The 21,995-nt window shown below is 44.1% G+C and overlaps 5 pseudogenes; all 5 read left to right on the forward strand.

Annotated features, from left to right (window-relative positions):
• The window catches only part of LOC119306893, a 7,645-nt pseudogene extending 3,235 nt beyond the window's left edge, over positions 1 to 4,410 (forward strand).
• A 1,704-nt stretch (positions 4,411 to 6,114) lies between these two features.
• LOC119306892 lies at positions 6,115 to 6,609 on the forward strand (annotated as a pseudogene).
• Positions 6,610 to 8,310: 1,701 nt separating this feature from the next.
• Positions 8,311 to 10,628, forward strand: LOC119308898 (annotated as a pseudogene).
• A 1,630-nt stretch (positions 10,629 to 12,258) lies between these two features.
• On the forward strand, positions 12,259 to 14,866 carry LOC119306420 (annotated as a pseudogene).
• Positions 14,867 to 16,493: 1,627 nt separating this feature from the next.
• On the forward strand, positions 16,494 to 16,983 carry LOC119307379 (annotated as a pseudogene).
• Positions 16,984 to 21,995: the final 5,012 nt, after the last annotated feature.

Genomic DNA, 21,995 nt, shown 5'->3' on the forward strand with positions numbered 1-21,995 from the left:
TTTTCGTTCCCGCGCGCAACCACCTTTAGTCGCGGTTGGGCAGGCCAACCGCGACTAAAGGTATTTTCCAAATACTTTTTCTTTTTCAAAATCTTAAAAATACAAATAATATATCAAAAAATTCAGAAAAATAAAACTAATTCAATTCAAAATTCTAAAAATACAAATAATATATCAAAAAATTAAGAAAAATAGAACTAATTCAATTCAATATGTTAAAAATACAAATAATATATCAAAAAATTCAGAAAAAAAAACTAATTCAATTCAAAATGTTAAAAATACAAATAATATATCAAAAAATTCAGAAAAATAATATATAATCTTCTGACATGTCTGTCTTGTCCTCCACTCCCACGATGTTTCTTTTCCCTGAAAGAACAATGTGGCGCTTTGGATCATCGCATGATGTACTGATCGTTTTCTTATCTTTCCGTTTCCTCGGTTTGCTACTCATGTCCTTCACATAGAAAACCTGAGCGACATCTTTCGCTAGGAGGAATGGTTCGTCAAGGTAACCAAGATTGTTGAAATCCACCATTGTCATTCCGTATTGCTGGTCCACCTTTACCCCACCTCCTGTTAGCTTGAACCATTTGCACCGGAACAAAGGGACCTTAAAGGAGGGTCCATAGTCAAGTTCCCATATCTCCTCTATGTAACCATAATATGTGACCTTTTGCCCATTCTCGGTTGCTGCATCAAAGCGGACACCACTGTTTTGGTTGGTGCTCTTTTTATCTTGGGCGATCGTGTAAAATGTATTCCCATTTATCTCGTACCCTTGGAAAGTCGTTATAGTCGAAGATGGTGTCTTGGCCAACATGTACAGCTGATCTACAACATCATTGTCATTCATTAAATGTTTTCTCAACCAACTGCCGAAAGTCTCCATGTGGGCCTTCCTAATCCAGGATTCAGGCTTCCCCGGGTTGTCCGAGCGTAAAATATTCTTGTGTTTCTCAAAGAATGGAGCCACCAAGCTGGAATTGGTCAGTACAGTGTGGTGTGCTTCAGTCAGAGAATGGCCGTCCATACATATCGTTGATTTCCTTCCGATCGTGCCTTTTCCACTTAGTCTCCCCTCGTGCCGCGATCGAGGAAGACCAATCGGCTTAAGGTCAGGAACAAAGTCAACACAAAACTCAATTACCTCCTCATTTCCATAGCCCTTGGCGATGCTTCCTTCTGGCCTAGCACGGTTACGAACATATTTCTTTAATACTCCCATGAACCTCTCGAAGGGGAACATATTGTGTAGAAATACAGGACCGAGAACGAAAATCTCTTCGACTAGGTGAACCAGGAGGTGCGTCATAATATTGAAGAAGGATGGCGGGAACACCAACTCGAAACTGACAAGACATGGGATCACATCGTTCTGTAACCGTGGTAGAACTTCTGGATTGATTACCTTTTGAGAGATTGCATTGAGGAATGCACATAGCTTCACAATGGCTACTCGAACATTTTCCGGCAGGAGCCCCCTCAAAGCAATCGGAAGCAATTGCGTCATAATCACGTGGCAGTCGTGAGACTTCAGGTTTTGGAACTTTTTCTCCGCCATGTTTATTATTCCCTTTATATTGGACGAGAATCCAGACGGGACCTTCATACTGCTCAGGCATTCAAAAAAGATGACCTTCTCTTCTTTGGTCAGAGCGTAGCTGGCACGACCTTGAAACCATTCCGGATGCCGGTCATCAGGGTCTTTCAAACGTTGCTGGTCCTGCCGTGCTTCCTTTGTATCATTTGTCTTCCCATACACGCCCAAGAAGCTTAGGAGGTTCACGCAAATATTCTTCGTAACGTGCATCACGTCGATTGCAGAGCAAACATCTAGGACTTTCCAATATTCTAGCTCCCAGAATATAGATTTCTTCTTCCACATGGCTGCGTGCCCGTCAGCTCCCTTCGGAACTGATTGTCCGCCAGGACCCTTTCCAAAGATGACTTTCAAATCCTTGACCATATCAAATACCTCAGCACCAGTGCGTTCCGCAGGCTTCGGCCGGTGATCTGCCTTGCCGTTGTAATGCTTGCCTTTCTTTCTTACTGGATGAATTTTCGGAAGAAATCGACGATGCCCAAGGTACACGTTCTTCTTACAATTTGGCAAATGTACACTTTCAGTCTCATGTAAGCAGTGCGTGCATGCATTGTATCCCTTATTTGACAGTCCCGAAAGGTTACTAAGAGCAGGCCAATCGTTGATGGTTACGAAAAGCAACGCTCGTAGGTCAAATTCCTCTTGTTTGTGCTCATCCCACACACGGACACCACCCCACAGCTGTAAAAGTTCATCAACTAATGGCCTTAGGTACACATCGATGTCGTTGCGGGGTTGCTTCGGACCTTCGATGAGCACTGGCATCATAATGAACTTCCGCTTCATGCACAACCAAGGAGGAAGGTTGTAGATGCATAGAGTCACGGGCCAGGTGCTATGGCTGGAGCTCTGCTCGCCAAAAGGATTCATGCCATCCGTACTTAGAGCAAATCTTATGTTCCTTGCGTCAGCTGCAAAATCTTTGAACCATCTGTCGATCTTTCTCCATTGCGTTCCATCTGCGGTGTGTCTCAACTCCCCGTCCGACTTACGGTCCTCTTTGTGCCATCGCAACAACTTGGCATGCTCTTTGTTCCTGAACAGACGTTTCAACCGTGGTATTATAGGAGCATACCACATCACCTTGGCGGGAACCCTCTTCTTGGGTTTCTGGCCCTCAACATCGTCACCAGGGTCATCGCCTCTGATCTTATAACGCAATGCAGTGCATACCGGGCATTCATTCAAATTCTCGTATTCACCGCGGTAGAGGATGCAATCGTTGATGCATGCATGTATCTTCAGAACCTCTAAACCTAGAGGGCAGACAACCTTCTTTGCTTCGTACATACTGGCGGGCAACTCGTTATCCTTTGGAAACATATTCTTCAACATTTTCAGCAAGTTTTCAAATGCCGAGTCAGCTACACCTGCCTCTGCCTTCCATTTCAGCAAATCCAGTGTGCAGCCCAGCTTTTTCAGACCATCATCGCATCCGGGGTACAGCGCCTTTTTGTGATCCTCTAACATGCGATCCAAATTCTCCCTCTCCTTTTCAGTTTCGCAGCGTCTCCGTGCATCAGCAATGGTCCGACCAAGATCATCAACGGGATCATCACGTGCCTCTTCTTCACCTTCCCCTTCACCTTCAGCATCCTCCATGAAAGTATCACCGAAATGAGCAAGATAGCTTTCATCGATGAAATCATCCCCTTCTTCATCTTCTTCCATTATAACCCCTCTTTCTCCATGCTTGGTCCAACAATTATAGCTTGGCATGAAACCGTGCCGAAGCAGATGCATGTGAACATCTCTTGAGGAAGAGTAACCCTTCTGATTCTTACAGATAACAAATGGACAGATAACAAAACCCCCCTGCTTGTTCGCATTAGCCACTACGAGGAAATCTTTCAAACCCGTAGTGAACTCGCCGGAGAGTCGGTTACCGTACATCCATTGCCGATTCATCTGCATTATTATAATATAAAATATATAATTAACCATCATGCATTTGTTAAACTAACTAGCTACAAACAATATAAATTAAACAATGAACTGCACACATGCATATTTTATCAATGACACATCAAAGGTTCATCAAGTTGCTAACCGCGATCGAGGAGTGTGGCTCCAACACTTCATGTCATGTTTGTTTCATGCTCTTGGGGCATTTCATCAAACACCTTATGTGCATAAGAGGAACCAAAAGCAAACCTACACCCACTTGTGAAGAGAATGGCTCCAAATGGCTAAGTGTTGGCTGCTGGATGGGTATATATAGGGGAGGGGCTTTAGTTGCGGTTGGTCTGGCAAACCGTGACTAAAGGTGCCCGAAGGCCTAGTCGCGGTTGTCCTGGCCAACCGCGACTAAAGACCCTCACGTGCGCCAGCTGGCCACCGAGCGCCCTGGGCCCAGGCCTTTGGTCGCGGTTCACCTCCAGAACCGCGACTAAAGGTCCCATTAGTCGCGGTTCCTACAGCTTCGCGACTTATGGGGCTGGACGGAAGCCTGTTTTTCCACCAGTGTGTGTGGAGAAGGTATCACCCTCTTTGGAGTGTCACGTGTGGTGCCCCTCTATCGATGTTGTGTGGAACCCTTCTGTCAAAAGGCAGGCGATTGGACGTGCATATCAGCAAAGGATTGTCCATACATACAATCTAATCACAGAAGGAACACAAGAGAAGGGCAAATATGATGTACAAGCTAAGAAGGAGCAAATGTCCAAATTATTGTTTTCAAGTGAGCCACAGCCTGCGGAGTGAACTCGTCATCAGGATTTATTTCCATTGACAGGATTTCGAAACAAATGACAAAAGATGAAAATCTAAAAGACATTTTTGTGAAAATAGTCCCATCGTAGTGACAATAGAACTAATAGATCTCTGGTATGTGCAAGCTTCTAAGATGAGGATGTTGCAATTTCTATATTTTTTTGTGGTACTTATCGTTTTATATCATTTGTGGACAAGCAGTCGATCTATCAAATTATGAATTTATGGATTCTTCAACAAAAGAAGTAAAACTATTTGTAAGGTATTGAAAATAGAAATTCTAAATTGGGATCGTATATGTGGTACCCCTCCTTTGGGTGAAAAAATTGAAAATGGTGGACCTACAATTTTTATATCTATCTGGAAGATGGGGCAGCTCCATTCAGGTGCTTCCATTGCTTATGCCGTATGGAGTGCACACACACACTCCATGCACCAGCCCATAGCTATAGCTAAGTTCGCACAAGTCTGACCATATAAACGATCGGACTCTCTTATCTTGTGTTCACATTTCTATTGTTCGACCTTTATATTTGTTATGGTTGGTCTCTGTTCATTTCCAAATTCACAAGTGTATTATTTTTCAATCTGGGATAGAACAAGCTAGATGCTTCAGACCTAAGGGGTCTGTTGGCATGTTTTGATAGTATGTATGTCATGTATACTGAGATCATATTCCATCAGTCCAATTTGTTTGTTTTTGCTTTTTAGAAGGCATCAATACAACGTTTGATGTATGTCATGTGTGCTTCACACTTTTTCATCACTTCCCAACAACATTTGCGTAGAAGGTGTTGAGAGCCTGACTCGAGTTAATCGTTGTCTATCATCGAGCGATGGAAAATGATTACCCAAACAATGGACCCGACTCCTGCACGAGAACAACCTGAAGAAAAAGTTCAGCTTTATTTTGGTCAAAAGGAATCATCCACTTTTCTAAAAACGAAGTCATGCTTTTCAAAATGTGTAAATTCCATGTACGTCTTTGAATTTTTGGCTTTAGGGATGTTATCTTGAAGAAGAGGTGGCGCAGTCAGCTAATGAGTTGAAGTAGGTCGGCATGTTGTATGTTGGCTTGAAGAAGTGGCGACACGGTCAGCTGACGAGTCGAAGCCCCCGGTAGAGCCCAGGTGTCAAAGCCTCCATGTCAGCTGACGAGTCGGAGCAGGTCGGCGTGTTCGATGTTGGCTTGAAGAAGAGGCAGCATGGTGATGCCGAGCATGTCAAAATTTGTGACGCGGTCGATCCCAGGTTGATGAAGTAACTGTGTGGCGATGACAGTGTGGACGACTCGTGTAATTCGTGGGGCGACGATATTGCTCATGATTTAGCCTTCGCCATGCCGAACTCTTGGTCGGCTCACCAGGGTGATGATGCACTGAGGTTGACCTCGGCTCGACGAAGCGATGATCTATCTAGTGCAAGTTGGCAGCCCTGGAGCAACATTGTCGGGCTGGTTTGACACCAACGCGACGGTGAAGATTAGCTCGAAAAAGGCTTTAAAAGTTGTGGGCACATGTTTGAGAATAGCACACAATACTCTAAGAAAAAACTCCTCAAGAAAGTATGTCCTATGTCGCGTTCATGCAGAAATATCCAAAAATTGATGCACTCCTCGAACTCAACCCGGAGTTTTAATTTCTGCCTAGCACTTCTTTGGTAGGAACTCGACAAAGATACTATTGCTGACTTCCTAACATATTGCACTCGGTAAAGACGAAAATTCCAGTGGAGAAGCTTTAAAAGAGAGAGTGCGTGTGTTTAGCTAGTTTCTTGAACCATTGGACTTGGCCATGGAACGGCCGAGGAGACAGTTCAACTGGACTAAACACAACGAGCTCCTGTATATGAGTGGAAATTTCTCCGTTAAAACTCGCAAGGCCTTGATGGTGGACTTCAATGATATGGAGAGCAAGGTCTAGGTGATGCTTGCATCGACCAAGATGTGTGCAGAAGGTATCACCCTCTTTGGAGTGTCACGTGTGGTGCCCCTCGATCGATGTTGTTTGGAACCGTTCTATCAAAAGGCAGGTGATTGGACATGCATATCGAATTGGTCAGCAAAAGATTGTCTATACATACAATCTAATCACAGAAGGAACACAAGAGAAGGGCAAATATGATATACAAGCTAAGAAGGAGCAAATGTCCAAATTGTTGTTTTCAAGTGAGCCACATCCTGCGGAGTGAACTCTTCATCAGAATTTATTTCCATTGACAGGATTTTGGAACAAATGACAGAAGATGAAAATCTAAAAGAGATTTTTATGAAAATAGTCCCATCGTAGTGACGATAGAACTAATAGATCTCTGGTAAGTGCAAGCTTCTAAGATGAGGATGTTGCAATTTCCATATGTGTTTGTGGTACTTATCGTTTTGTATCATTTGTGGACAAGCAGTCGATCTATCAACTTCTGAATTTGTGGATTCTTCAACAAAAGAAGTAAAACTATTTGTAAGGTATTGAAAATAGAAATTCTAAATTGAGACCGAATATGTGGTACCCCTCCTTTGGGTGAAAAAATTGAAAATGGCACACCTACAATTTTTATATCTATCGGGAAGATGGGGCAGCACCATTCAGGTGCTTCCATTGCTCATGCCTTATGGAGTGCGCACAAACACTCCATGCACCAGCCCATAGCTATAGGTAGGCCCACACAAGTCTGACCATATAAACGACCGGACTCTCTTATCTTGTGTTGACATGTCTATTGTTCGAGCTTTGTATTTGTTATGGTCGGTCTCTGTTCATTTCCAAATTCACAAGTGTATTATTTTTCAATCTGGGATAGAACAAGTTGGATGCCGCAGACCTAAGGGGTCTGTTGGCATGTCTTGATAGTATGTATGTCATGTATACCGATATCATATTCCAGCAGTCCAATTTGTTTGTTTTTGTTTTTTAGAAGGCATCAATACAATGTTTGATGTATGCCATGTGTGCTTCACACTTTTTCATCACTTCCCAACAACATTTGCGTAGAAGGTGCAGAGAGCCTGACTCGAGTTGATCATTGTCTATCATCGGGAGATGGAAAATGATTACCCAGACAATGGACCCGACTCCTGCACGAGAACAACCTAAAGAAATAGTTCAGCTTTATTTTGGTCCAAATGTATCATCCACTATTCTAAAAATGAAGTCGTGCTTTTCAAAATGTGTAAATTCCATGTACGTCTTTTAATTTTAGCTTTTTGGATGTTGTCTTGAAGAAGAGGCAGCACGGTAAGCTAATGACTTGAAGCAGGTCGGCGTGTTGTATGTTGGCTTCAAGAAGTGGCGGCACGGCCAGCTGATGAGTCGAAGCCCCCGGCCAGCCGAGGTATCAAAGCCTCCATGTCAGCTGACGAGTCGGAGCAGGTCGGCCTGTTGGATGTTGGCTTGAAGTAGAGGCGGCATGGTGATGCCGACGCAGGTCAAAATTTGTGATGCGGTCAATCCCAGGTTGATGAAGTAAGTATGTGGCGATGATAGTGTAGCCTCCTCGTGTAATTCGTGGGGCAATGATATTGGTGATGATTTAGCCTTCACATGCCGAACTCTTAGTCGGCTCACCAATGTGATGATCCAATGAGGTTGACCTCGGCTCGACGAAGCGATGATCTATCTAGTGCAAGTTGGTAGCCCTGGAGCAACATTGTCGGGCTGGTTTGACACCAACGCGACAGTGAAGATTAGCTCGAAAAAGGCTTTAAAATTTATGGGCACATGTTTGAGAACATCACACAATACTCTAAGAAAATAATACTCAAGAAAGTTGTCCAATATCGTGTTCATGCAGAAATATCCAAAAATTGATGCACTCTTCGGACACAACACGGAGTTTTAATTTCTGCCGAGTACTTCTTTGGTAGGAACTTGGCAAAGATACTATTGCTGACTTGCTAACATATTGCACTCGGCAAAGACGAAAATTCCAGTGGAGAAGCTTTAAAAGAGCGAGTGCGTGTGCTTAGCCAGTTTCTTGAACCATTGGACTTGGCCATGGAACAGCCGAGGAAACAGTTCAACTGGACTAAACACAACGAGCTCCTGTATATGAGTGGAAATGTCTCTCTTAAAACTCGCAAGGCCTTGATGGTGGACTTCAATGATATGGAGAGCGAGGTCAAGGTGATGCTTGCATCGACCAAGATGTGTGGAGAAGGTATCACCCTCTTTGGAGTGTCACATGTGGTGCCCCTCGATCGTGGTGACAATAGAACTAATAAATCTCTGGTAAGTGCAAGCTTCTAAGATGAGGACGTTGCAATTTTGATATTTGTCTGTGGTACTTAATTTTTTATATCATTTGTGGACAAGCAGTCGATCTATCAACTTCTAAATTTATGAATTCTTCAACAAAAGAAGTAAAACTATGTGTAAGGTATTGAAAATAGAAATTCTAAATTGAGATCGTATATGTGATACCCCTCCTTTGGGTGATTTTTTTTTGAAAATAGCAGCCCTACAATTTTTATATCTATCAGGAAGATGGGGCAGCACCATTCAGGTGCTTCCATTGCCATGTCGTATGGAGTGCACACACAGACTCCTTGCACTAGCCGATAGCTATAGCTAGGCTCACACAAGTCTGACCATATAAACGATCGGACTCTGTTATCTTGTGTTGACATTTCTAATGTTCTAGCTTTATAATTGTTATGGTTGGTCTCTTATCATTTCCAAATTCACAAGTGTATTATTTTTCAATCTGGGATAGAACATGTTGGATGCCTCAGACCTAAGGGGTCTGTTGGCATGTCCTGGTAGTATGTATGTCAGGTATACCGATATCATATTCCATCAGTCCAATTTGTTTGTTTTTGTTTTTTTAGAAGGCATCAATACAACGTTTGATGTATGTCATGTGTGCTTCACACTTTTTCATCACTTCCCAACAAAAGTTGCGTAGAAGGTGCTGAGAGCCTGACTCGAGTTGATCGTTGTCTATCATCGGGAGATGGAAAATGATTACCAAGACACGACTCCTGCACGAGAACAACCTGAAGAAAAAGTTCAGCTTTATTTTGGTCAAAATGTATCACCCACTTTTCTAAAAATGAAGTCGTGCTTTTGAAAATGTGTAAATTCCATGTACGTCTTTGAATTTTTGGCTTTTGGGATGTTGTCTTGAAGAAGAGGCGGCACGATAAGCTAATGACTTGAAGGAGGTCGGCGTGTTGTATGTTGGCTTCAAGAAGTGTCAGCACGGTCAGCTGACGAGTCGAAGCCCCTGGTCCAGCCGAGGTGTCAATGCCTCCATGTCAACTGACGAGTCGCAGCAGGTCGGCGTGTTGGATGTTGGCGATGATAGTGTGGCCGCCTCGTGTAATTCATGGGGCGACTATATTGGTGATGATTTAGCCTTCTCCATGCCGAACTCTTGCTCGGCTCACCAAGGTGATGATCCACTGTGGTTGACCTCGGCTCGACGAAGCGATGATCTATCTACTGCAAGTCGGCAGCCCTGGAGCAACATTGTCGGGCTGGTTTGACACCAACGCGACGGTGAAGATTAGCTCGAAAAAGGCTTTAAAATTTGTGGGCACATGTTTGCCAACATCACACAATACTCTAAGAAAAAAATCCTTAAGAAATTATGTCCAATATCGCGTTCATGCAGAAATATCCAAAAATTGATTCACTCCTCGGACTCAACCCGGAGTTTTAATTTCTGCCAAGTACTTATTTGTTAGGAACTCGGCAAAGATACTATTGCTTACTTCCTAGCATATTGCACTCAACAAAGATGAAAATTCCAATGGAGAAACTTTAAAAGAGCGAGTGCGTGTGTTTAGCCAGTTTCTTGAACCATTGGACTTGGCCACGGAACAGCCGAGGAAACAATTCCACTGGACTAAACACAACGAGCTCCTGTATATGGGTGGAAATGTCTCCGTTAAAACTCGCAAGGCCTTGATGGTGGACTTCAATGATATGGAGAGCAAGGTCAAGGTGATGCTTGCATCGACCAAGATGTGTGGAAAAGGTATCACCCTCTTTGGAGTGTCACTTGTGGTGCCCCTCAATGTTGTGTGGAACCCTTCTATCAAAAGGCAGACTATTGGACGTGCATACCAAATTGGTCAGCAAAAGATTGTCCATACATACAATCTAATCACAGAAGGAACACAAGACAAGGGCAAATATGATATACAAGATAAGAAGGAGCAAATGTCCAAATTGTTGTTTTCAAGTGAGCCACAGCCTGCGGAGTGAGCTCTTCACCAGAATTTATTTCCATTGACAGGATTTTCGAACAAATGACAGAAGATGAAAATCTGAAAGAGATTTTTGTGAAAATAGTCCCATCGCAGTGACAATAGAACAAATAGATCTCCGGTAAGTGCAAGCTTCTAAGATGAGGATGTTGCAATTTTCATATTTCTTTGTGGTACTTATCCTTTTATATCATTTGTGGACAAGCAGTCGATCTATCAACTTCTGAATTTATGAATTCTTCAACAAAAGAATTAAACTATCTGTACGGTATTGAAAATAGAAATTCTCAATTGAGATCGTATATGTGATACCCCTCCTTTGGGTGATTTGTTTTGAAAATGGCAGCCCTACAATTTTTATATCTAGGGCAGCACCATTCAGGTGCTTCCATTGCTCATGTCATATGGAGTGCACACACACACACACTCCATGCACTAGCCCATAGCTATAGCTAGGCTCACACAAGTCTGACCATATAAAGGATCGGACTCTCTTATCTTGTGTTGACATTTCTAATGTTCTAGCTTTATATTTTTTATGGTCGGTCTCTGTTCATTTCCAAATTCACAAGTGTATTTTTTTTCAACTGGGATAGAACATGCTGGATGCCTCAGACCTAAGGGGTCTATCCGCATGCCTTGATAGTATGTATGTCATGTATACTGATATCATATTCCATCAGTCCAATTTATTTGTTCTTCTTTTTTTAGAAGGCATCAATACGACGTTTGATGTATATCATGTGTGCTTCAAACTTTTCATCACTTCCCAACAACATTTGCGTAGAAGGTCCTGAGAGCCTGACTCGAGTTGATCGTTGTCTATCATCGAGAGATGGAAAATGATTACCCAGACAATGGACCCGACTCCTGCACGAGAAGAACCTGAAGAAAAAGTTTAGATTTATTTTGGTCAAAATGTATCATCCACTTTTCAAAAAAAGAAGTCGTGCTTTTCGAAATGTGTAAATTCTATGTACGTCTTTGAATTTTTGGCTTTTGGGATGTTGTCTTGAAGAAGAGGTGGCACGGTCAGCTAATGAGTTGAAGCAGGTCGGCATGTTGTATGTTGGCTAATGAGTTGAAGCTGACGAGTCGGAGCAGGTCGGCGTGTTGGATATTGGCTTGAAGAAGAGGTGGCATTGTGATGCCGACGCAGGTCAAAATTTGTGACGCGGTCGATCCCAGGTTGATGAAGTAACTGTGTGGCGATGATAGTGTGGCCGCCTCATGTAATTCGAGGGGCGACGATATTGGTGATGATTTAGCCTTCACCATGCCGATCTCTTGGTCGGCGCACCAAGGTGTTGATCCAATGAGGTTGACCTCGGCTCGACGAAGCGATTATCTATCTATTGCAAGTCGGCAGCCCTGGAGCAAGATTGTCGGGCTGGTTTGACACCAACGTGACAGTGAAGATTACCTCGAAAAGGCTTTAAAATTTATGGGCACATGTTTGAGAACATCACACAATACTCTAAGAAAAAAAATCCTCAAGAAAGCATGTCCAATATCGCGTTCATGCAGAAATATACAAAAAATGATGCACTCCTCGGACTCAACCCGGAATTTTAATTTCTGCCGAGTACTTCTTTGCTAGGAACTCGGTAAAGATACTATTGCTGACTTCCTAACAAATTGCAGTCGGCAAAGACGAAAATTCCAGTGGAGAAGCTTTAAAAGAGTGAGTGCTGTGTTTAGCCAGTTTCTTGAACCACTGGACTTGGCCATGGAACAGCCGAGGAAACAGTTCAACTAGACTAAACACAATGACCTCCTGTATATGAGTGGAAATGTCTCCGTAAAAACTCGCAAGGCCTTGATGGTGGACTTCAATGAGATGGAGAGCGAGGTCAAGGGGATGCTTGCATCGACCAAGATGTGTGGAGAAGGTATCACCCTCTTTGGAGTGTCACATGTGGTGCCCCTAGATCGATGTTGTGTGGAACCCTGCTGTCAATAGGCATGCGATTGGACGTGCATATCGAATTGGTCAGCAAAAGATTGTACATACATACAATCTAATCACAGAAGGAACACAAGAGAAGGGCAAATATGATATACAAGCTAAGAAGGAGCAAATGTCCAAATTGCTTTTTTGAAGTGAGCCACAGCCTGCGGAGTGAACTCTTCATCTGAATTTAATTCCATTGACAGGATTTTGGAAGAAATGACAGAACATGAAAAATCTGAAAAAGATTTTTGTGAAAATAGTCCCATCGTAGTGACAATAGAACTAATAGATCTCTGGTAAGTGCAAGTTTCTAAGATGAGGATGTTGCAATTTCCATATTTGTTTGTGGTACTTATCCTTTTATATCATTTGTGGACAAGCAGTCGATCTATCAACTTCTAAATTTATGAATTCTTCAACAAAAGAAGTAAAACTATATGTAAGGTATTGAAAATAGAAATTCTAAATTGAGATCGTATATGTGATACCCCTCCTTTGGGTGAAAAAAATTGAAAATGGCAGCCCTACAATTTTTATATCTATATGGAAGATGGGGCAGCACCATTCAGGTGCTTCCATTGCTCATGTCGTATGGAGTGCACACACACACTCCATGCACTAGCCCATAGCTATAGCTAGGCTCACACAAGTCTGACCATATAAACGATCGGACTCTCTTATCTTGTGTTGAAATTTCTAATGTTCTAGCTTTATATTTGTTATGGTTGGTCTCTTATCATTTCCAAATTCATAAGTGTATTATTTTTCAATCTGGGATAGAACATGTTGGATGCCCCAGACCTAAGGGTCTGTTGGCATGTCCTGATAGTATGTATGTCATGTATACTGATATCATATTCCATCAGTCCAATTTGTTTGTTTTTGTTTTTTTAGAAGGCATCAATACAACGTTTGATGTATGTCATGTGTGCTTCACACTTTTTCATCACTTCCCAACAACATTTGCGTAAAAGGTGCTGAGAGCCTGATTCGAGTTGATCGTTTTTCTATCATCGGGAGATGGAAAATGATTACCCAGACAATGGACCCGACTCCTGCACGAGAACAGCCTGAAGAAAAAGTTCAGCTTTATTTTGGTCAAAATGTATAACCCATTTTTCTAAAAATGAAGTCGTGCTTTTGAAAATGTGTAAATTCCATGTACGTCTTTGAATTTTTGGCTTTTGGGATGTTGTCTTGAAGAAGAGGCGGCATGGTAAGCTAATGACTTGAAGCAGGTCGGCCTGTTGTATGTTGGCTTCAAGAAGTGGCCGCACGGTCAGCTGACGAGTCGAAGCCCCTGGTCCAACCGAGGTGTCAAAGCCTCCATGTCAACTGACGAGTCGCAGCAGGTCGGCGTGTTGGATGTTGGCGATGATTGTGTGGCCGCCTCGTGTAATTCGTGGGGCGACTATATTGGTGATGATTTAGCCTTCGCCATGCTGAACTCTTGGTCGGCTCACCAAGGTGATGATCCACTGAGGTTGACCTCGGCTCGACGAAGCGATGATCTATCTAGTGCGAGTCGGCAGCCCTGGAGCAACATTGTCGGGCTGGTTTGACACCAACGCGACGGTGAAGATTAGCGCGAAAAAGGCTTTAAAATTTGTGGGCACATGTTTGCCAACAGCACACAATACTCTAAGAAAAAAATCCTCAAGAAATTATGTCCAATATCGCGTTCATGCAGAAATATCCAAAAATTGATTCACTCCTCGGACTCAACCCGGAGTTTTAATTTCTGCCGAGTACTTATTTGTTAGGAACTCGGCAAAGATACTATTGCTGACTTCCTAACATATTGCACTCGGCAAAGATGAAAATTCCAATGGAAAAGCTTTAAAAGAGCGAGTGCGTGTGTTTAGCCAGTTTCTTGAACCATTGGACTTGGCCATGGAACAGCCGAGGAAACAATTCCACTGGACTCAACACAACGAGCTCATGTAATGAGTGGAAATGTCTCCGTTAAAACTCGCAAGGCCTTGATGGTGGTCTTCAATGATATGGAGAGGGAGGTCAAGGTGATGCTTGCATTGACCAAGATGTGTGGAAAAGGTATCACCCTCTTTGGAGTGTCACGTGTGGTGCCCCTCGATGTTGTGTGGAACCCTTCTATCAAAAGGCAGACGATTGGACGTGCATACCGAATTGGTCAGCAAAAGATTGTCCATACATACAATCTAATCATAGAAGGAACACAAGACAAGGGCAAATATGATATACAAGATAAGAAGGAGCAAATGTCCAAATTGTTGTTTTCAAGTGAGCCATAGCCTGCAGAGTGAACTCTTCACCAGATTTTATTTCCATTGACAGGATTTTGGAACAAATGACAGAAGATGAAAATCTGAAAGAGATTTTTGTGAAAATAGTCCCATCGTAGTGACAATAGAACTAATAGATCTCTGGTAAGTGCAAGCTTCTAAGATGAGGATGTTGCAATTTTCATATTTCTTTGTGGTACTTATCCTTTTATATCATTCGTGAACAAGCAGTCGATCTATCAATTTCTGAATTTATGAATTCTTCAACAAAAGAATAAAACTATTTGCAAGGTATTGAAAATAGAAATTCTAAATTGAGATCGTATATGTGATACCCCTCCTTTGGGTGAATCCTTTTGAAAATGGCAGCCCTACAATTTTTATATCTATCTTGAAGATGGGGTAGCACCATTCAGGTGCTTCCATTGCTCATGTCGTATGGAGTGCACACACACACACACACACTCCATGCACTAGCCCATAGCTATAGCTAGGCTCACACAAGTCTGACCATATAAACGATCCGACTCTCTTATCTTGTGTTGACATTTCTAATGTTCTAGCTTTATATTTTTTATGGTCGGTCTCTGTTCATTTCCAAATTCACAAGTGTATTATTTTTCAACTCGGATAGAACATGCTGGATGCCTCAGACCTAAGGGGTCTATCCGCATGCCTTGATAGTATGTATGTCATGTATACCGATATCATATTCCATCAGTCCAATTTGTTTGTTCTTCTTTTTTTAGAAGGCATCAATACAACGTTTGATGTATGTCATGTGTGCTTCACACTTTTTCATCTCTCCAAACAACATTTGCGTAGAAGGTGCTGAGAGTCTGATTTGAGTTGATCGTTGTCTATCACCGGGAGATGGAAAATGATTACCCAGACAATGGACCCGACTCCTGCACGAGAACAACCTGAAGAAAAAGTTCAGCTTTATTTTGGTCAAAATGTATAACCCACTTTTCTAAAAATGAAGTCGTGCTTTTGAAAATGTGTAAATTCCATGTACTTCTTTGAATTTTTGGCTTTTGGGATGTTGTGTTGAAGAAGAGGCGGCACGGTAAGCTAATGACTTGAAGCAGGTCGGCGTGTTGTATGTTGGCTTCAAGAAGTGGCGGCACGGTCAGCTGACGAGTCGAAGCCCCTGGTCCAGCCGAGGTGTCAAAGCCTCCATGTCAACTGACGAGTCGCAGCAGGTCGGCGTGTTGGATGTTGGCGATGATAGTGTGGCCGCCTCGTCTAATTCGTGGGGCGACTATATTGCTGATGATTTAGCCTTCGCCATGCTGAACTCTTGGTCGGCTCACCAAGGTGATGATCCACTGAGGTTGACCTCGGCTCGACGAAGCGATGATCTATCTAGTGCAAGTCGGCATCCCTGGAGCAACATTGTCGGGCTGGTTTGACACCAACGCGACGGTGAAGATTAGCTCGAAAAAGGCTTTAAAATTTGTGGGCACATGTTTGCCAACAGCACACAATACTCTAAGAAAAAAATCCTCAAGAAATTATGTCCAATATCGCGTTCATGCAGAAATATCCAAAAATTGATTCACTCCTCGGACTCAACCCGGAGTTTTAATTTCTGCCAAGTACTTATTTGTTAGGAACTCGGCAATGATACTATTGCTGACTTCCTAACATATTGCACTCAGCAAAGATAAAAATTCCAATGGAGAAGCTTTAAAAGAGCGAGTGTGTGTGTTTAGCCAGTTTCTTGAACCATTGGACTTGGCCATGGAACAGCCGAGGAAACAATTCCACTGGACTAAACACAATGAGCTCCTGTAATGAGTGGAAATGTCTCCGTTAAAACTCGCAAGGCCTTGATGGTGGACTTCAATGATATGGAGAGGGAGGTCAAGGTGATGCTTGCATCGACCAAGATGTGTGGAAAAGGTATCACCCTCTTTGGAGTGTCACGTGTGGTGCCCCTCGATGTTGTGTGGAACCCTTCTATCAAAAGGCAGACGATTGGACGTGCATACCGAATTGGTCAGCAAAAGATTGTCCATACATACAATCTAATCATAGAAGGAACACAAGACAAGGGCAAATATGATATACAAGATAAGAAGGAGCAAATGTCCAAATTGTTGTTTTCAAGTGAGCCATAGCCTGCGGAGTGAACTCTTCACCAGATTTTATTTCCATTGACAGGATTTTGGAACAAATGACAGAAGATGGAAATCTGAAAGTGATTTTTGTGAAAATAGTCCCATCGTAGTGACAATAGAACTAATAGATCTCTGGTAAGTGCAAGCTTCTAAGATGAGGATGTTGCAATTTTCATATTTCTTTGTGGTACTTATCCTTTTATATCATTCGTGGACAAGCAGTCAATCTATCAACTTCTGAATTTATGAATTCTTCAACAAAAGAATAAAACTATTTGCAAGGTATTGAAAATAGAAATTCTAAATTGAGATCGTATATGTGATACCCCTCCTTTGGGTGAATCCTTTTGAAAATGGCAGCCCTACAATTTTTATATCTATCTTGAAGATGGGGCAGCACCATTCAGGTGCTTCCATTGCTCATGTCGTATGGAGTGCACACACACACACACTCCATGCACTAGCCCATAGCTATAGCTAGGCTCACACAAGTCTGACCATATAAACGATCCGACTCTCTTATCTTGTGTTGACATTTCTAATGTTCTAGCTTTATATTTTTTATGGTCGGTCTCTGTTCATTTCCAAATTCACAAGTGTATTATTTTTCAACTGGGATAGAACATGCTGGATGCCTCAGACCTAAGGGGTCTATCCGCATGCCTTGATAGTATGTATGTCATGTATACCGATATCATATTCCATCAGTCCAATTTGTTTGTTCTTCTTTTTTTAGAAGGCATCAATACAACGTTTGATGTATGTCATGTGTGCTTCACACTTTTTCATCTCTCCCAACAACATTTGCGTAGAAGGCGCTGAGAGTCTGATTTGAGTTGATCGTTGTCTATCATCGTGTCAGGACCCCGACTCAATGCCACATCGATCTAGCATGTAACACCTCATATCACTTTGCGGCCTCACGCACGGTATTCCCACGGGTGTCGCCTTACCTTTGCCCGGGACCGTTTGCGCCTTTTGGCACACGTATATGACAGTGTCGCTAGCATCCATATGATAAGGAGTCCGGGCTGACATGGCTAGTCGTAAACCCAAAGCGGCACAGACTTACAGGGACAGGCATCCATGACCCAGCATCGAACGTGTCGGTCATCAGCGAGTGAATCCAGGCTGTAGCACTGGGCTAGCAGGACTCCGGTGAACCGGGCTGTAGCGGGCTAACAGGACTCCGGTATTCACCGCGTGACATTTCCCCGAAGGGACAGACACAGGAACGAAGAAGGACACATGCCGGCCAGCCTAAGTGTTCCGGAGCAGTAGCAAGCTACCATGGCTCGGTGGAGACACTAGGAGACATTTCCCCGTAAGAGAGGCTACTAAAGATAAACAACTAGATGGTCAGATCCCACACATACCAAGCATTTCAATAACATACACACAATATGCTCGATATGTGCAAATACAACATGGCATCACAACATGACTCTATGACTCAAGTAATCTATTCAATAGGCTCCGAGGAGCGAGATATTACAAACATGGGTCTCATGACCCAACATTCAGAGCATACAAATCAAGCACAAGCGGAAGCTATCATGTCTGAGTACAGACATCTATAAATGAAAAAGGCTGAGAAGCCTGACTATCTACCAGATCCTGCCGAGGGCACAAGATCGTAGCTGAGGTAACAAGCTAAACGTCGAAGTCCACGCGAAACTACTAGTGAGACCGAAGTCTCTCTGCAAAACATAAAATAGGCAAACGTGAGTACAAATGTACCCAGCAAGACTTACATCAGAACTAACTACATATGCATCATTATCAACAAAGGGGATGGTGGGGTTTAACTGCAGCAAGCCAGCTTGACTCGGTGGCTATCCTAAACTACGACCGCAAGCGACTCTTTTGAGGTGGCGCACACGAGTCCACATATTCACCATATCAATACACCACTATGGATCCGCTCCCGTCTCCCTACGAGAACACCATCCATAGCACTCACGCTTATCTTGCGTATTTTAGAGTATCCACTTTCACTTGTCTATGAACTGATATAAGCAACCCAGAAGTCCTTTTCCGCGGACACGGCTATTCGAATAGATCATATTAACCCTGCAGGGGTGTACTTCTTCACACACGCTCTCACCACTTACCGCCGTTTACACGACATGTACTCGGCAACCTTCAAGCGGAAGCCCAACGTGGGTGTCGGCCACGGCCTGCCTAAACACTCAAGTCTCTAGTCCAGGTTTATCGCCTATTCGGGTTCCATCCATGAGGAGATCCGGCCGGAGTTTCGCTCACAGCCCCAAACGATGTGAACAGGGTTCCGTGACACCAAACGGGCGCCCGGTTTACCCGACCATGTGCCTACCGCATCACAACCCACCCCTACGGTCAGCGCTGTCCACGGCCTCCAGCATACTACAAACACCAGAAACTACTTGCAACTCCTGGACAGAGGACAAGGGTGATTAAGAAGCCGAGAGGGTCCATTGGTTTCGGGCCCAATGCGTGGTAGTAGCTGAATCATGGATCACAAACACAGAACTAAGTTCCTGAGGACGGCTGCAATGAGACAACCCACCATGTACTCCTACATGGCCTCTCACCGCTACCTTTACCAAATCGTGTTCACACGCTTAGCTCACACACCGTAGGACATGTTCACACACCTCTGATTCATCCCCGATGAATCAGACCCGACTCAACTCTAAGCAGTAGCAGGCATGACAAACAAGCATGAATGAGTAGGCACAACAGGGCTCAAACAACTCCTACTCATGCTAGTGGGTTTCATCTATTTACTGTGGAATGACAGGTCATGCAGAGGATAAAGGGGTTCAGCTACCGCAGCAAGTAACAGATGAATCGGTGTTGTCCTAATGCAGTAAAAGAGAGCAGGAGCGAGAGAGTAGGATTGTATCGGAATGAACAAGGGGGTTTTGCTTGCCTGGCACTTCTGAAGATAGCATTGAGTCTTCATCAGTGTCAACGATCACATCATCGATACAACGTCTACCGAGGGGGAACAACACCGGCAAACACAGAAGAAACACAATCAATGCAATTTACAATATGATGCATGCTATGACATGGCAATATGAATGTGTTTTGGGCTAATGCACCTAAAACCATATTAAATGAAGTTGGTTTGAATCCAAGATTCAAATTCAAACTCCATATGTGGATATTTAAATGCCATTAGTATGATTTGTGTTAAACAGCATCTATAAGTTGTTCTGACATGCATGAAAATGGTACAGATGGATTCCTTGAATTTTTCTGATAATTTTTCATATATAAATTATTTAATTTGGAGTTACGGTTGAATTTCTATGATTTATTGAAGTTTAAACAATTTTCTGGAATTTTCTGATTTATTTTGAATACAGAAAATCATTTAATGCGTCAGCATGACATCACCTTGACGTCAGCAGGTCAACAGGGCGCCTCCAGGTCAAACCTGACCTGTGGGACCCATATGTCAGCGTCACAGGTTAAACAGGGGGGTTTATTTTAGTTTAATTAAGGATTAGGGCACTAGGGCCCACATGTCAGTTGCTCTGGGGTTAGATTAGGTGGTGATTAGCTTAAGCTAATCACCTGATGGCGGGGGCCCACCTGTCAGTGTCAGCAGAGGGGGTAGTTAAAATAAAATAACTAAACTAATTAACAGGGGGGGCTGGCCCCACCTGTCATTGACCCAGAAAAAGGGGGGGGTCCCGCCGTGGTCAACGTGGTCAGACCCACCGGCGGCTTGACGCCGGCGAGGCCAGACGCGGTGGTGCGCGTCGGAAACCAACTACAGGGGCTCTTTTGGCGCGCAGGGAGCAGCTACGGGGAGAGGGTGGAGTGGCGCATCCAACGGTGGCGGTGGCGGAGGCTGGGGTGGCCGGAGCTGCCGGCGGCGAGCTCTTTTGCGGCGGCCGGAGCTCGGGCGAGGTCGGGGTTGGCGTTCGGGGGCACGGGAGGGGAAGCTAGTGGCGGCTACGGGCTCCTGGAGACGTGTTGAGTGCGGTGGTGTGCTCGGCTTCGAGCTGCAACGGCTCCAGCCACGGTGGTGACCAGGCACGGCGGCGGCGAGCTCTCAGGTCCGGCGGAAAGGCGGCTAGGGTACGGGAACGAGCGCGAGGAGGAGGGGGAATGGAAGAGTAGCTCACAGGGGTTGCGACGGTGGCCTCGGGGAGCTCAGGGAGGCACCCGAGCCGACGAATGGACGAAGATGGCCGGCGGTCCCAAGGTTGAAGAAGCCGGCGGTGGCGACATTGCAGGGGCTCCCGCGGTGCGCTTCTCGGCGAGGAGGAAGAAGTGGTCGAGGCGGAGCTCGCAAGCACAGCGAGGGGTCGAGGGGGAGACGGTGGCCGCGGCGTTACGGTGGCGCGGCTGCGGCTGCGCTCGGCGAGTGAGAGAGAGAGGAAGCAGAGGAGAGATACAAGGGAGAGGGAGAGAGCGAGGGGGTCCAGGGGGGTCGGGGCGGCGCCGAGGAGATGACGCGCGGCGTCGCGGTGGCCAGGCGATGCAGACGAGCAGGGTGGTGGCGTGGCGAGCTCGGGCGCGCGCGCCGTGTCCCTCCTCTGCCTACTGGCACGAGGAGGAAGGCGACAGGGAAGGGAGGCGGCGGTGGGCTGGGCCAGCGGGAGGAGCTGGCCAGCTGGGCCGGCTACAGGTAAGTGGCCCAGGTGGGCTGCAGGTAATGTTTCCCCCCCTCTCTCTGTTTTTCCTATTTTACTTCTGTTTTCTATTTTTCTGACATTTGTTTGATTTAATAAATATATTAAATCATTTAATTTTATTATGCCAATTTTTGTAGGGGCTAATGGTATTATTCCAGAGCTCTTTTATAATTGGCATAATTTTTGTACCATATTTCATATATATAGAAATATCTTTCCAATGCAAATATTTATCGAATTAATCCAAATGGCCAAAATAAATGTCCATGAGCTCCTAAAAATATTGTTTTGATTTTTATCTCTGTCCAATATTTTCAGAGGGCAACATGAGCATTTTCTTGGTCCCTTTTGGGGAATTTTTTTATTTGGGTCATTTTCAAAATGATTCTGAGGGTTCCACCAATCCTCATTTCAAATTTAAATGAAATTTAAACATGATGCACACATGAAGCTAGCCTAGAGCATTACCAGAAGCTAGGGATGTG

The sequence above is a fragment of the Triticum dicoccoides genome, chromosome 5B (genome assembly GCF_002162155.2).
Source record: "Triticum dicoccoides isolate Atlit2015 ecotype Zavitan chromosome 5B, WEW_v2.0, whole genome shotgun sequence".
Lineage (NCBI taxonomy): Eukaryota > Viridiplantae > Streptophyta > Magnoliopsida > Poales > Poaceae > Triticum > Triticum dicoccoides.